General features: G+C 43.2%; 1 protein-coding gene across 3 annotated transcripts in view; it reads left to right on the forward strand.

The window, feature by feature from the left end:
- The window catches only part of SEMA5A (semaphorin 5A), a 163398-nt gene that overhangs the window by 23670 nt on the left and 127174 nt on the right, over nucleotides 1-12554 (forward strand). The window contains exon 1 of one of the 3 annotated variants that reach the window (XM_083748585.1): nucleotides 14-180. The exons of the other annotated variants lie outside the window; for them this stretch is intronic. The gene's annotated coding sequence lies outside the window, so the exon portion shown is untranslated. Of the gene's footprint in view, nucleotides 1-13; nucleotides 181-12554 lie in introns of those variants that run through there. 3 annotated transcript variants of the gene reach the window in all.

Consider the following 12554-nt stretch of genomic DNA (forward strand, 5'->3'; position numbering starts at 1 on the left):
CAAGAGTTATGATCTCCATGGAATAGTGCTGTTGTTGCGACTCGCTTCTGTGGCGTTTTGGTGCCTGCGTTTTTTTCATTTCTAGACATGCGTAATGTTAGAAACAGCACAAACAGGGGACCCCAGAGGGAAGCGATCTCAATATTGCCTGCAGTGCAGAGAAAATATATATTTCAGGCTGTGAATATGCTTCGATTCTGCAAGTGTGTGTTTATGGGAGTGGGGGGAGAGAACGAAATGGAATGTGAAATTGGAAGCAGACTTTTGTCCAAAGCCATCCTTTTGTGTGTGGAAGGCAACTTCCACTCACAGGAGAGCTGTTTTACATAGATTCATAGAATTGTGGAGTTGGAAGAGACCCTGAGAGTTATCTGGTCCAATCCCCTGCAAAACGGGAATCTCAAAATGTTGTGCTACAACATTGCCTGAGAAAAATTGACCTTGATCCAAAGAGTTCTTCCACTTCCCCATCCCTAACCTCTGAAATGGTTAGGGATGGGGATCTGCCTGAACCTGCATCTCCCAGGTTCCCCGTTCCATTTCAAAGGATCTCCTTCTGGTCCCACCAACACCCGATATAAGGCAAATGGGTCCCCAAGGAAAGTAGGGGAGCATCCTCCCCTGGCCCACGGAGAGGTAGACCTGCTCCCTAAGTCGCTTTTCCTCACTCCTCCTCCTCCTCCTCCTCCTCCTCCTCTTCTTCTTCTTCTTCTTCTTCTTCTTCTTCTTCTTGCAACGTGGTTTGAAACCAGATAGCTAAAAATACATAGCAATGACTCGGGGAATTCTGAGATCCATGTCCGGCTCTTTCAGGGTGGGCTTACACCACCTCTCCTAGAGATGGAGAAAGTCTGTATGCCCCCCTGCCCCTGATTGGTAGATCCCAGAGATATAATGCAATGGCATCAGGGCTGCGTGAACAGTGTGCTGCCACCAATTTCACACCTGCCACAGTTTTAAATACAGTTTTAAATGTGCTTAAATCAGGTTTGCAAGTTAGAGTTTGACACATTTGGGGAAGTTCTTTTCACATTTTAAACTCTTCTTCCTGTCTAGAAATGCCTCCTTGGTCTAAAGGCTTCTTGACGCAGCATTGCTCCCTTTCATGCCCTTTCTCCTCCATTTCCATGAGCATTTACAGCAAGGCCACTTTCTCTACTTTCCCTCTTCCTGGTCTCCACAGGGTGAAACGTTTAAGGCCAATTTCCCCAGTTCCTCATCTGTGTTAGCATGTGGCCCAGTGCAGGCACCTGCCCCTTTGAAGAATGGTGCCAGCAGAGAGAGAGAGAGAGAGAGAGAGAGAGGATGTCAGAGAGGGTGAGAAACTACACTATGGAAATGGACAAAATTTTCTGCTTCACTTGACTATTTGTGTGTTTATGTAGAAGAGTTAAACGGGGAAGAGTTAAACATTGTCAGATTGAGACTTCTATCTCAGGGTCTTTGGGCCCCATGTTGGGCAAAAGATTCCTGTGAAAAATGATTTAAATCAAGTCTTACTGAGTAAATTTGATTAAAATCAAATCCATCCTGCTAGATGAACTTTGGGGGTCCCTTCTAACTCTACAGTTTTATGATTCTCTGAAGGCGTTGCCTAGAGTTCTAGCCTGAGGCAGCTGAACTGCCAAGGGAGGCAGGGAGGCGAGGGAGTGTCTTCACCTGCAGGAAGCAGTTGTGGTGGTGATGTTTGAAGAAGGAAAAAGCAACAATTCATAGTAACTGAAGTGGAGAAAAGTCCTCCTTATCGTGCTTGAAATTGCGTATGCTCCTTTTGGTCTCTTGTTCCCCTCGGGTCTTTAAATGGCTTCCTGAGTTGAGGTTTCTTTGGTCTCGCTCCCTCATTGCAGGGCTGCCCTAGAGTACTAGGTTGTTACATTATTCTGAATGCTATTGTGTTGCTTCAAGGGAAGAGATTTTCATCTCTTTAGGCTTTTGTGTAACTTGATTGCAGTGCTGAAGGGCACTGGTGGCCAGCTGAGAATGACAGGTTGGAGGCTGGTAAAAATGGTTAAATAGTGTGAATGTAGCTAATAGAAGAGAGGGAATCTGTGATTTGTTCACCTTAGGGCAACCCAGTGCTGTTTTGCAGATGAAGAGGGTTGTTTGGAGATACACCTGCTGAAGATACTGCTTTACAGTGCAGTTCTATGACTTCATCCGTGGAAGTGTGTCCAGAATGACTGAGCCTTGCCCTTAGTCTTGCACTGTGCCAGCCTGTTCCACATCTCTCCAGCTGGGAGAGAGGGGTCCTCAAGCGATGCTAAGGCCTTGACTGGCGGGGTTTGTGGGACCTCGATGGGGCCAGGTGTGCTCTGCTGTGCTGCAGCATAAGAGGCAATTGGAAAGTGTCTTCTATAGGCTTTCAGTTTCTTCATTGACTATTCTTTTTACCGCAGATGTCTTTGTGAAGACACACTGATTTTCCTTGTGTCAAAATATCATTAAGAACCTGATGATTAAGGGAGCAATTAGCACATCTTTTTCATGGAAGACGAATGTTAGAGATCCCTGTGGTGCTAAACTATCTGTGTTTATACTGAATCCATTCATTTCTTTAAAGAGCTTGTTGGTGTCAGGATTTAATTAACCACACGTGAATGAATTCCTGAGAGCCATTAATAAGCAGTGTAAAGCTGTTTTCTTGGGAGACGGCCGCTTCCATTTTATGACATATACCTTTCTACACATATGATAAATGGGTTGCCCAGCACTGGCTTTTCTGCTGGCCCCGCGCTCTGAGGCCCAGGCAGGAGCCATCTTCTGCATATGCCTCCCTGTGGCTACTTTGGCTTGATTTCTGGTTTCATCATGGCCATATTTAAGGACAGATGAGTCCTTTTATATGCAGGCAAAGATAATGGTCTATGCACCCTTTATCAAGTAAGCATCCCCTTCCCATTATGCTTTATTAATTTCAGTACAAACTTGGCAACCAGTATAATTAGTTTTAAACAAATTATCATGCATACATGTTTTTAATTCCCATTTAATTGATGCATCACAAGTGCTGAATTTATTAGTGCAGTCACTATTTTAATCAGACCCAATCATTAATAGTGCTTTCCATGCGTTTACATATTCTGCTACATTTGCTTACTGCACTCACACATTTTTGTATATGGTGAAGGGGCATTTAGATCTGCATTCCCCAACCTGGCGCCTTCCAGATGTTTTGGACTATCACTTTTATTAGCCCCATTCAGCATTGCTTGTGGTTCAGAATCTGGGCTGCAGTGCAAAACATCTGGAGGGCCCCAGGATGGGGAACATTGATAATCATATCTTCTAGACTTCCAGATAGCTGTGAAATGGCGGATGGACCACGAATTTGACAGCTCTGTCAAACTCGGACTCTGCAGAGGATTGGGGTAAGCTCTGAGGCAAAGTGCATCCCCCAAAAAGCCTCAAAAGGGTGTTTGAGGTGTTGAGGGATCCTGCAGACCGCAAACGGCAGCTCGGTAGCTCTGGCTCTGCCCCTGTACCGAAAGGTGCGGAAAGTGGGGGGGGGGGGGAGCTGAGCAAAAAGCCAGTGGTTTAGGCACCAGCACGACTCTGCAGAGCGAAGCCTCTGAACCAGCCAGCAGCAGACTATCATTCCAAATAACGCCAAGCCAAATTACAAAGGTGAGGAGAACAATCTCTCAATAATACCTTTAATTTAATTAATCCGGCAAAAACAGGAGGCTAAAAAGGAAGTCTACTCCTGTCTGTGGGTATTTTATATCGCATGAGAACCTTTACAAGTGGAAAAAACTGTGGATTAATTTTTGGAGTTAAAGCCAGCTAATGGACAAGGAATCTACTTAGCTTTTAAAATACCAATCTGGATATTTTATGGATTTTTAAAACTTTTAACTTGAATTAAATTTGACCTGAACTTGAGACTGTATTTAAACTTGACCTTGACCTGTGATTATAGTTACATCAGTATTGAACTTGGACATATATCTTTGATTTTTAGAACAAACCTGGTGGAATTAATTGACTCTGATTAATTTGGGAAGTTATTAATACTTTCATATTCAAAGAAGCTTGAGATATTGGAGAAACTGAGACTAAACATTGTGTCAAGTTTCAAGAATAAAAAAGTGGATCATAGCTATATTTTGGCAAAATTGCTTTGGATTATTATAGAATTAAAACTATATTGAAATACCTAAATTTATTTCTACTGGACATTGAAGCAACAACAAGTGGAACTAATTCCTTGGTTTATTTTTTTAATTTTTTAAATCAACTGGAATTGAGATAAACTCTACTGTTGGATTACGTTATTTTATATACAGTCATACCTTGGGTTAAATATGCTTTAGGTTGAGCGTTTTCAGGTTATGCTCCGCGGCGACCCGGAAGTAACAGAACGTGTTACTTCTGGGTTTCGCCACTCGCTCATGCGCAGATGCTCAAAATGACGTCACACGCATGCGCGGAAGTGGCAAATCGTGGCATGCACAGTCGTGGGTTGCATTCTACTCAGGATGCGAACAGGGCTCCGGAACGGATCCTGTTCGCATCCAGAGGCACCACTGTACTAAATAGCTCTGTGTGAAAAGACTGCTACTTACGCATCTCTTCCTCTTCTTGACTTATTCTCTCTACATATCATACTTTTATATTACTTTATTTCTTTTATCTTTAAAATAAGACAAAGTATATATGTATGTAAGGTTTTTATTTCTTTTAAATTTTGATTTGTAAATCATTTATAGTACTCAGGCTAAGAACCTGGGGTTGGTAAAGGGGCTAGAACAAAGAGAAACTAGCAGAAAGCTGTACAGTATTTTTCCAGCCTCCATGGAAACACCTTGAGAAAGTGTTGATAAGGCCAAACAGCTTGGCACTTGGTGGTAGAGGCTATTTGTTTTGAAACTTACTGTTAAGGGATAATAGGAAATTGAAAGGAAGTGGTCAAGTTTGAGAAATTATTGGCGTAGAATTTAAGAGTAGGAATGGCAGCAAAGAAAGTCCTAACGCCAACACCAAGCAGAAAAGCCTACTTGCAAGAAGATCATAGAATCATAGAATCATAGAGTTGGAAGAGACCACAAGGGCCATCGAGTCCAACCCCCTGCCAAGCAGGAAACACCATCAGAGCACTCCTGACATATGGTTGTCAAGCCTCTGCTTAAAGACCTCCAAAGAAGGAGACTCCACCACACTCCTTGGCATCAAATCCCACTGTCGAACAGCTCTTACTGTCAGGAAGTTCTTCCTAATGCTTAGGTGGAATCTTCTTTCTTGTAGTTTGGATCCATTGCTCCGTGTCCGCTTCTCTGGAGCAGCAGAAAACAACCTTTCTCCCTCCTCTATGTGACATCCTTTTATATATTTGAACATGGCTATCATATCACCCCTTAACCTCCTCTTCTCCAGGCTAAACATGCCCAGCTCCCTTAGCCGTTCCTCATAAGGCATCGTTTCCAGGCCTTTGACCATTTTGGTTGCCCTCCTCTGGACACGTTCCAATTTGTCAGTGTCCTTCTTGAACTGTGGTGCCCAGAACTGGACACAGTACTCCAGGTGAGGTCTGACCAGAGCAGAATACAGTGGCACTATTACTTCCACTGATCTAGATGCTATACTCCTATTGATGCAGCCCAGAATTGCATTGGCTTTTTTAGCTGCCGTGTCACACTGTTGGCTCATGTCAAGTTTGTGGTCAACCAAGACTCCTAGATACTTTTCACATGTACTGCTCTCAAGCCATGTGTCACCCATCTTGTATTTGTGCCTCTCATTTTTTTGGCCCAAGTGCAATACTTTACATTTCTCCCTGTTAAAATTCATCTTGTTTGTTTTGGCCCAGTTCTCTAATCTGTCAAGGTCGTTTTGAAGTGTGATCCTGTCCTCTGGGGTGTTAGCCACCCCTCCCAGTTTGGTGTCATCTGCAAATTTGATCAGGATGCCCTTGAGTCCATCATCCAAGTCGTTGATAAAGATGTTGAATAAGACTGGGCCCAAGACAGAACCCTGTGGCACCCCATTAGTCACTCTTCTCCAGGATGAAGAGGAACCATTGATGAGCACCCTTTGGGTTCGGTCAGTCAGCCAGTTACAAATCCACTGAGTGGTAGCATAGTGAAGACCATATTTTACCAGCTTCCTTACAAGAATATCATGGGGCACCTTGTCAAATGCCTTGCTGAAATCAAGGTAGGCTACATCCACTGCGTTCCCTTCATCTACCAGGCTTGTAATTCTGTCAAAAAACGAGATCAGGTTCGTCTGACATGACTTATTTTTCAGAAATCCATGCTGACTATTGGTGATCACAGCATTCCTTTCTAGGTGCTCACAGACTGTTTGCTTAATGATCTGCTCCAGAATCTTCCCTGGTATTGATGTCAGACTGACTGGGCAGTAATTATTTGGGTCCTCTATTTTTCCCTTTTTGAAAATAGGGACAACATTTGCCCTCCTCCAGTCTGCCGGCACTTCGCCTGTTCTCCAGGAATTCTCAAAGATGACTGCCAGTGGTTCTGAGATCACATCTGCCAGTTCTTTTAATACTCTTGGATGCAGTTCATCTGGCCCTGGAAACTTGAATACATCTAAACTAGCCAAGTATTCTTGTACTATCTCCTTAGTTATTCTGGGCTGTGTTTCCTCTGCTGAATCATTTGCTCCAAATTCTTCAGGTCGGGCATTGTTTTCTTTATCGGAGAAGACTGAGGCAAAGAAGGCATTGAGGAGTTCAGCCCTTTCTGTGTCCCCTGTTTGCATTTCACCATCTTCTCCTCTGAGTGACCCCACTGTTTCTTTGTTCTTCCTTTTGCTACGAACATACCCATAAAAGCCTTTTTTGTTGCTTTTAACCTCTCTAGCAAGCCTGAGTTCATTCTGTGCTTTAGCTTTTCTGACTTTGTGTCTACACGTGCTGGCTATTTGTTTGAATTCCTCTTTGGTGGTTTCCCCTCTTTTCCATTTTTGTACACATCCTTTTTTAATCTTAACTCAGTTAAAAGTTCTTTAGATAGCCACCCTGGCTTCTTTAGGCACCTTCCATGTTTCCGTCTCATTGGTATTGCCTGAAGTTGTGCTTTTACTATCTCCCTCTTAACAAACTCCCAGCCATCATGAACTCCCTTTCCTTTTAGTATTACTCTCCATGGGATCTCACCCAGCACTTCCCTAAGTCGGCTAAGTCTTGGTATGCTTGGCTGCTCCTTTCTGCTGTATAGTAAACTTCAGAAGAGCATGATCACTTGCGCCTAATGATCCTTCCACTTCTACCCCACTAACCAGGTCATCAACATTGGTTAGGACCAGATCTAAAATGGCTGTTCCTCTTGTTGCTTTTCCCACTTTCTGGACAATGAAATTGTCTGCAAGGCCAGTGAGGAATCTGTTTGACCTTATGCTCTTGGCTGAGTTTGACATCCAACAAATATCCGGGTAATTTAAGTCCCCCATAACTACTATCTCCCTTCCTTTTGCATGCTTGGCCATCTGTTCCAGGAAGGCATCATCTATGTCCTCCGTTTGGCTTGGGGATCTATAGGGGTATTTGTCAGTGGGTTTTATGATTCCTTGCAGTTGTTCAGTTACATCTTGGATCTTAGCCCCGGGGAGGCAGCACACTTCCCAAGATATCTTGTCAGGCCCACATATCACTGCTTCTGTTCCCCTCAGTAGGGAATCCCCTATCACCACTACACGCCTCCTCTTAGGTCTGGTCGGGGTTCTTCCGTGAGCTGTCCGTTCCAAGGTCACCTGCACATTCCCTGAGGACTGACTTTGCTGCTCGTCTTCATATACCTGATCGACTGTAATACTGAGGAGATTTCACCCCTCCCATATCCAAGAATCTCCTGATGTGCTTTGCTGATTCTCCAGAGAGGAGGGGCGGTTTCTGCTCTCTAATTATTCCGCTCCAGCCTCACATCAAAGTGTCGGAGAGAGAGAGACTGAGTGTTAGAGAGAGATCGTGTGTATAGATAAGGTTGCTGCTAAGAGCAGCTGCAGACACTCAGTGCAGTTCAGCATTTTCTCTTAGACCTCATTTAGCTTTGTATAGCGTTGTGTATTATAGTTGTAGATAGAATAAAAGAAGATATTCTACAGAGCTGCTCTCCAAGTCGTTTATGCTCTGCTATACTCTGCTGTGCGACGACTGTCTTCTTGTTGGAGTGAATCCGGTGCTCACAACTCTAAGCTGTGAATCCACAGCACTTTGACCTGTTCCTGTGCAGAAGGTGGTCTTTCTTCCATCAATCTTAATTCCGGTTTGGGATTCATCCAGTCCAGCCTTTTGCATATGAATTCTGCATATAAGTTATTATTTTTTAATTATTTTTTAAAAATATTTTTTATTAACTGACCAATCAAATCAAATCACATCACATAAATTCCGAATTACAAAGCTGAATTTTAAATTTTTTGTTGGGGGACCCATATTTCAAGTTCCGAAGGGGATTCCAATCATCTTCTTGCTGCTGCGTTAATATCCACAAATCTGTCCAAATAATGTTCATAATTCTATCCAGTCCTATCTTGCTGTTCCCACATCTCATCTTATTCATATATTTTTCTTTTTTCTTTGTGATCTCTTCTGCTAATCTCCTTAAGCAGGTAAACAATCACCATATTGAGATGGTTTCCATATATCATCATTTCCATAAATAAAAGCACACTTTCCATCATTAATCTTCGTAAATCGGTCGCCTTCTTTAGTCCCTTTGAGGAGGCTCGCCCACAATATGAAAACAGATCCATTCCTCCTCCCAGACATAAGTCTTTCGACAGAACTTGCCAAAATGGCGACACTGTTTTTTACCGCGTCATCCCAAAGCTCTTATACTTTCCACGATCTCCTTAAAACATGCTTTTGGTTAGAAAATTATCTCCACACAGCCTTAAATTATTAGCTTAGGTCATTTACGCGGCATTTCTGACTTGTGGGGATTCTTGGTTAATCACATAGAGAAAAGAAAGGAAAGTTCCCCCCCCCCATCCAGTCTCGTTGCCGACATACCAAGCCTTGGTGTGTCTTCTCATGATATATTCCTGTTTATCTGACCCGTCTTCTTTCTCAGAGATCTCTTCACTTAGCAGTCTTTACTCCCCATTCTTCCTTGAAATATGTGCATTAGCTTCCTCCTAATTGTTTCTTTTGAAGTTGCTGCAGCTAGAGGCGTGAATCAGAGACAGTGTCCAGGAGAGCCGAAGTCCACACGAGGGCTTTCTGCCTAGTGCCCCCACCCCCTTGAAGTCGGGGGTGGTATAGGTCACAGCAGGCAAGGGCAGTCCCCCCACTCGCTTGGGGGGGGCGGGAGGCTGCTTACTCCCATCACAGCCTCGTGTGGGTCGGAGAGATGTTATTGTCGGCCATCTTCCAATGCGCCCCTAGTGGCCCCCCCGAATTCTGCATATAAGTTAAATAAGCAGGGAGACAATATACAGCCTTGCCATACTCCTTTCCCAATTTTGAACCAATCAGTTGTTCCATATCCAGTTCTAACTGTAGCTACTTGTCCCACACAGAGATTTCTCAGGAGACAGATGAAGTGCTACTGTTAGTGCACCCAAATACTAAGAATTAGTTGGTGTTGGGGACTTTTGTTTTACTTCTACCAAGTCTTTAATTGTTCTCAGGACTCCTGAATTCATCAGGAAATGAATGATACAGTTCATTTATCCGGAGCTTATTATCATATGAATGTTGGAGGGGGATTTCCAGCCGGTGGCAGAGGACAGAGTGACTCCAGGAGACATAGGTGTAAAAACCCAAACTAAAACAAAAACTTTATTACTAAACAATAAACTCAAACTCTGGTGGGTGTTATTCCTGCAGGCAGGCTACAAACACAGCTTTTTTCCTTTATAGCAACGGCCAGCTGCAGCCAATTAATCCCAGAAACTTCTTAAAGGTATACACACATGTTTCTGTGCCGAATGTCCCCTAACAATGAAGCAATGTGTATATACACAGTAATTTGTTGGGATAATCTGGGGGATATATATCTGTCAGTAACATTAGAAAAGCAGTGAAACCACCATGCCTCTTTTTCAGCGTAAAGCTCCACAAAGGTTAACTTTTTGCAGTCATATGTCTGAACCAATAATGAATCTATGCCGGGAATGGTTTTAACACTTCCGTATACAAAAGCATTCTTCTACATGTGTGTTATTTTTAATATTGTGGTAACATGAAGCAGGGCACTGCGGTAAGTTGAGACTGCAACCTGTTACATGCATTTTAACATTTGAAGACAGGCTGGCATCAAACAGCTTAATGGAATTTGGAAATGTAGGGTGGCTTAAGATCTCAGGCTGGAGGAAAACCTGAGCGCTGGTCTCCCTGGCACCCCAAAATTTGCAGCTTGTGCATTAAAAAATAAATCTGCTTATTCTCCAGCTTGTAATCCCCCCCCCCCAAAAAAAGTGAGTGGGCACTTAGGAATTGGAAATGCTTTTCCAAGCTGGACTCAGCCACTTCAGCTCAAATTAATGGCAATTAAAAGAAGGCAATTGGGTGAGCAAGATAAATGAATCACAAATACTGCACTGAAAGGAGGTGGCTTGTCGGTTTTTAAAAACTATTTTCAGGGCTGTCAGAGGCTACTAGCCAGGATGGCTGTGTTCTCCTTGTCAGAGGCAGTGTGCCCATCTGTACCCAGGGGCTGGAAATCAAAAGTGAGGGGAGAGCAGTTGCCCTCAGGTCCTGTTTTGGTCTTTCCATAGCGAACTGGTTGGCCACTGGGAGAAGAGAATGCTGGGGCCGATGGGCCTTGGGTCGGATCCAGCAGGATTCTTCCTATGCTTTTTATTTATTATTATTCATTAAATAAAACTTACTACACAAAACATGTGACGCATGTCTAAGTTAAATTCTTTCATGATTTCAGTGGGAAAACGTGCTTAAATTTCCCCCCACTGAAAGCTGTGGGATTTTTAGAGTTTTGGAACTTTGGGTGGCTTCCACTAATGATATCTGCGGAGAAAGAAACCATGGGTTATATAAAGGGCATCATTAAAATGAGGAAATATCAGGGAATGTTGAAAGAGAGGAAGAGGAAAGCTTGTGGGGGAGGATGAAGTAAAAGCCTTGCATAAATGGACTAATGTATACACTATGGAAATGATGCAGCCAATATTGAGCATTTTTCTCCTCTATGCATTTCAGGAGGAGAATTAAACAGCAGCTTAATTCTGTTCCAGTGCAATCAGTGGGACCTGAAAACGGCTTACATTTGCCTGGATAGTGCGTGCCCTATATAATGTCAGCTTGTATACATTTTATAGTCTTGAGAGTTTCTGTAACAGTTATTGGCATTTGATAACCCTTCTATTTTGTTAACTCAGCATCTTTACAATGTGATCTCCACCCCCCCCCTTAAGCTTTAAATCCTGACAATACTGTAGTTAACAGGATGTTGCAAGCACACTTCCGTTAACAACACTGGTGCCAAAATCATTATTTGTGTGCTGGCGGGGAGTTCTTGATGCTGCCCAGGAATTTGTAGAAACCCCCAAATACTGTGATTTGTGAATTCAGACCCATCATACCAAAGTCATCCTTTATTCCACCATCCTGATTCCAAATGGTTCCTGGCATCCAAACATCAAAGAAGAGGGCCACCCGCCTTTGGAAACCCTCCTGCTAAGTTTGGCGATGGTATCTAGCCTGTGCCAGGAAAGGAGACAAAACCGTACCGTATCTGATTCAAAATGGCAACTGGCACCCAAATGTCAACAAAGACCACTACCTCCACCTTGGGAACATTTTGTGCCATCTCAAGAGGTGCCAAACCCATAGAGAACAGGTGGGCAGACAGAAAGACATATAGTAGATGATAGCTTTTTCATGCTGTTCCTTCAAAGAGCTCAGGACAACATGCATGATTCCTTTCCAAAGTTCTCCTCACAACAACCCTGTGAAGGTGGGTTAGGCTGACTGGCCCAAGGGCGCCCAGTGAACTTCATGACTGAATCAGGATTTGAATCCTGATCTCCCAGACCCTGGCTACTGCTGCTTGTGCTCATCACTATAAAGCTTGTGCCTGAGTGTATTCCACATGTTCCTGAGTTGTGGAGAGGGCCCAGTTTTGTAACTGAAATATCAGATATGCATATGAGCAAACTGAATCTTGGCTCAGCTGTAGACCTCTCCCATACTTCAGGCAAACTGTTTGCTGTAAAACTTTTTCTTTTCTTTTTCTGGCAACATGGTGTGGGTTTATCTCTTCATTTGCTTCTTGATCTTTTAACAGTGAATTGCTTTTGGAATTTGTATATCAGGATTCGTAGTAGTGTTTATTTTTAAAGACATTTAACCCCCTGAACCCCAGTGGCCTCTAGGTTGACTTGCAACTTCGCATAAATAGCATCACATAGATCAAAACAAACAATATAAATTGACTACAGAACACCCTAGTATTAGGGCAGCTCCAAATGAAACGGTGCCAAAAGCTTGAGAGAAGCCTCTTTCCAGAGAGAAAGATGTCAGCTAGCACAGGGTTGGTGCTCAGCATCCATTTATGATATTTTGAATCACAATGAGCTTGTATTGAATTGTATTAATTGCTTGATGAATTTGTTTGGGGTTGTTTGCT

Source organism: Podarcis gaigeae (genome assembly GCF_964106915.1).
Source record: "Podarcis gaigeae genome assembly, chromosome: 7".
In the NCBI taxonomy this organism is placed as follows: domain Eukaryota; kingdom Metazoa; phylum Chordata; class Lepidosauria; order Squamata; family Lacertidae; genus Podarcis; species Podarcis gaigeae.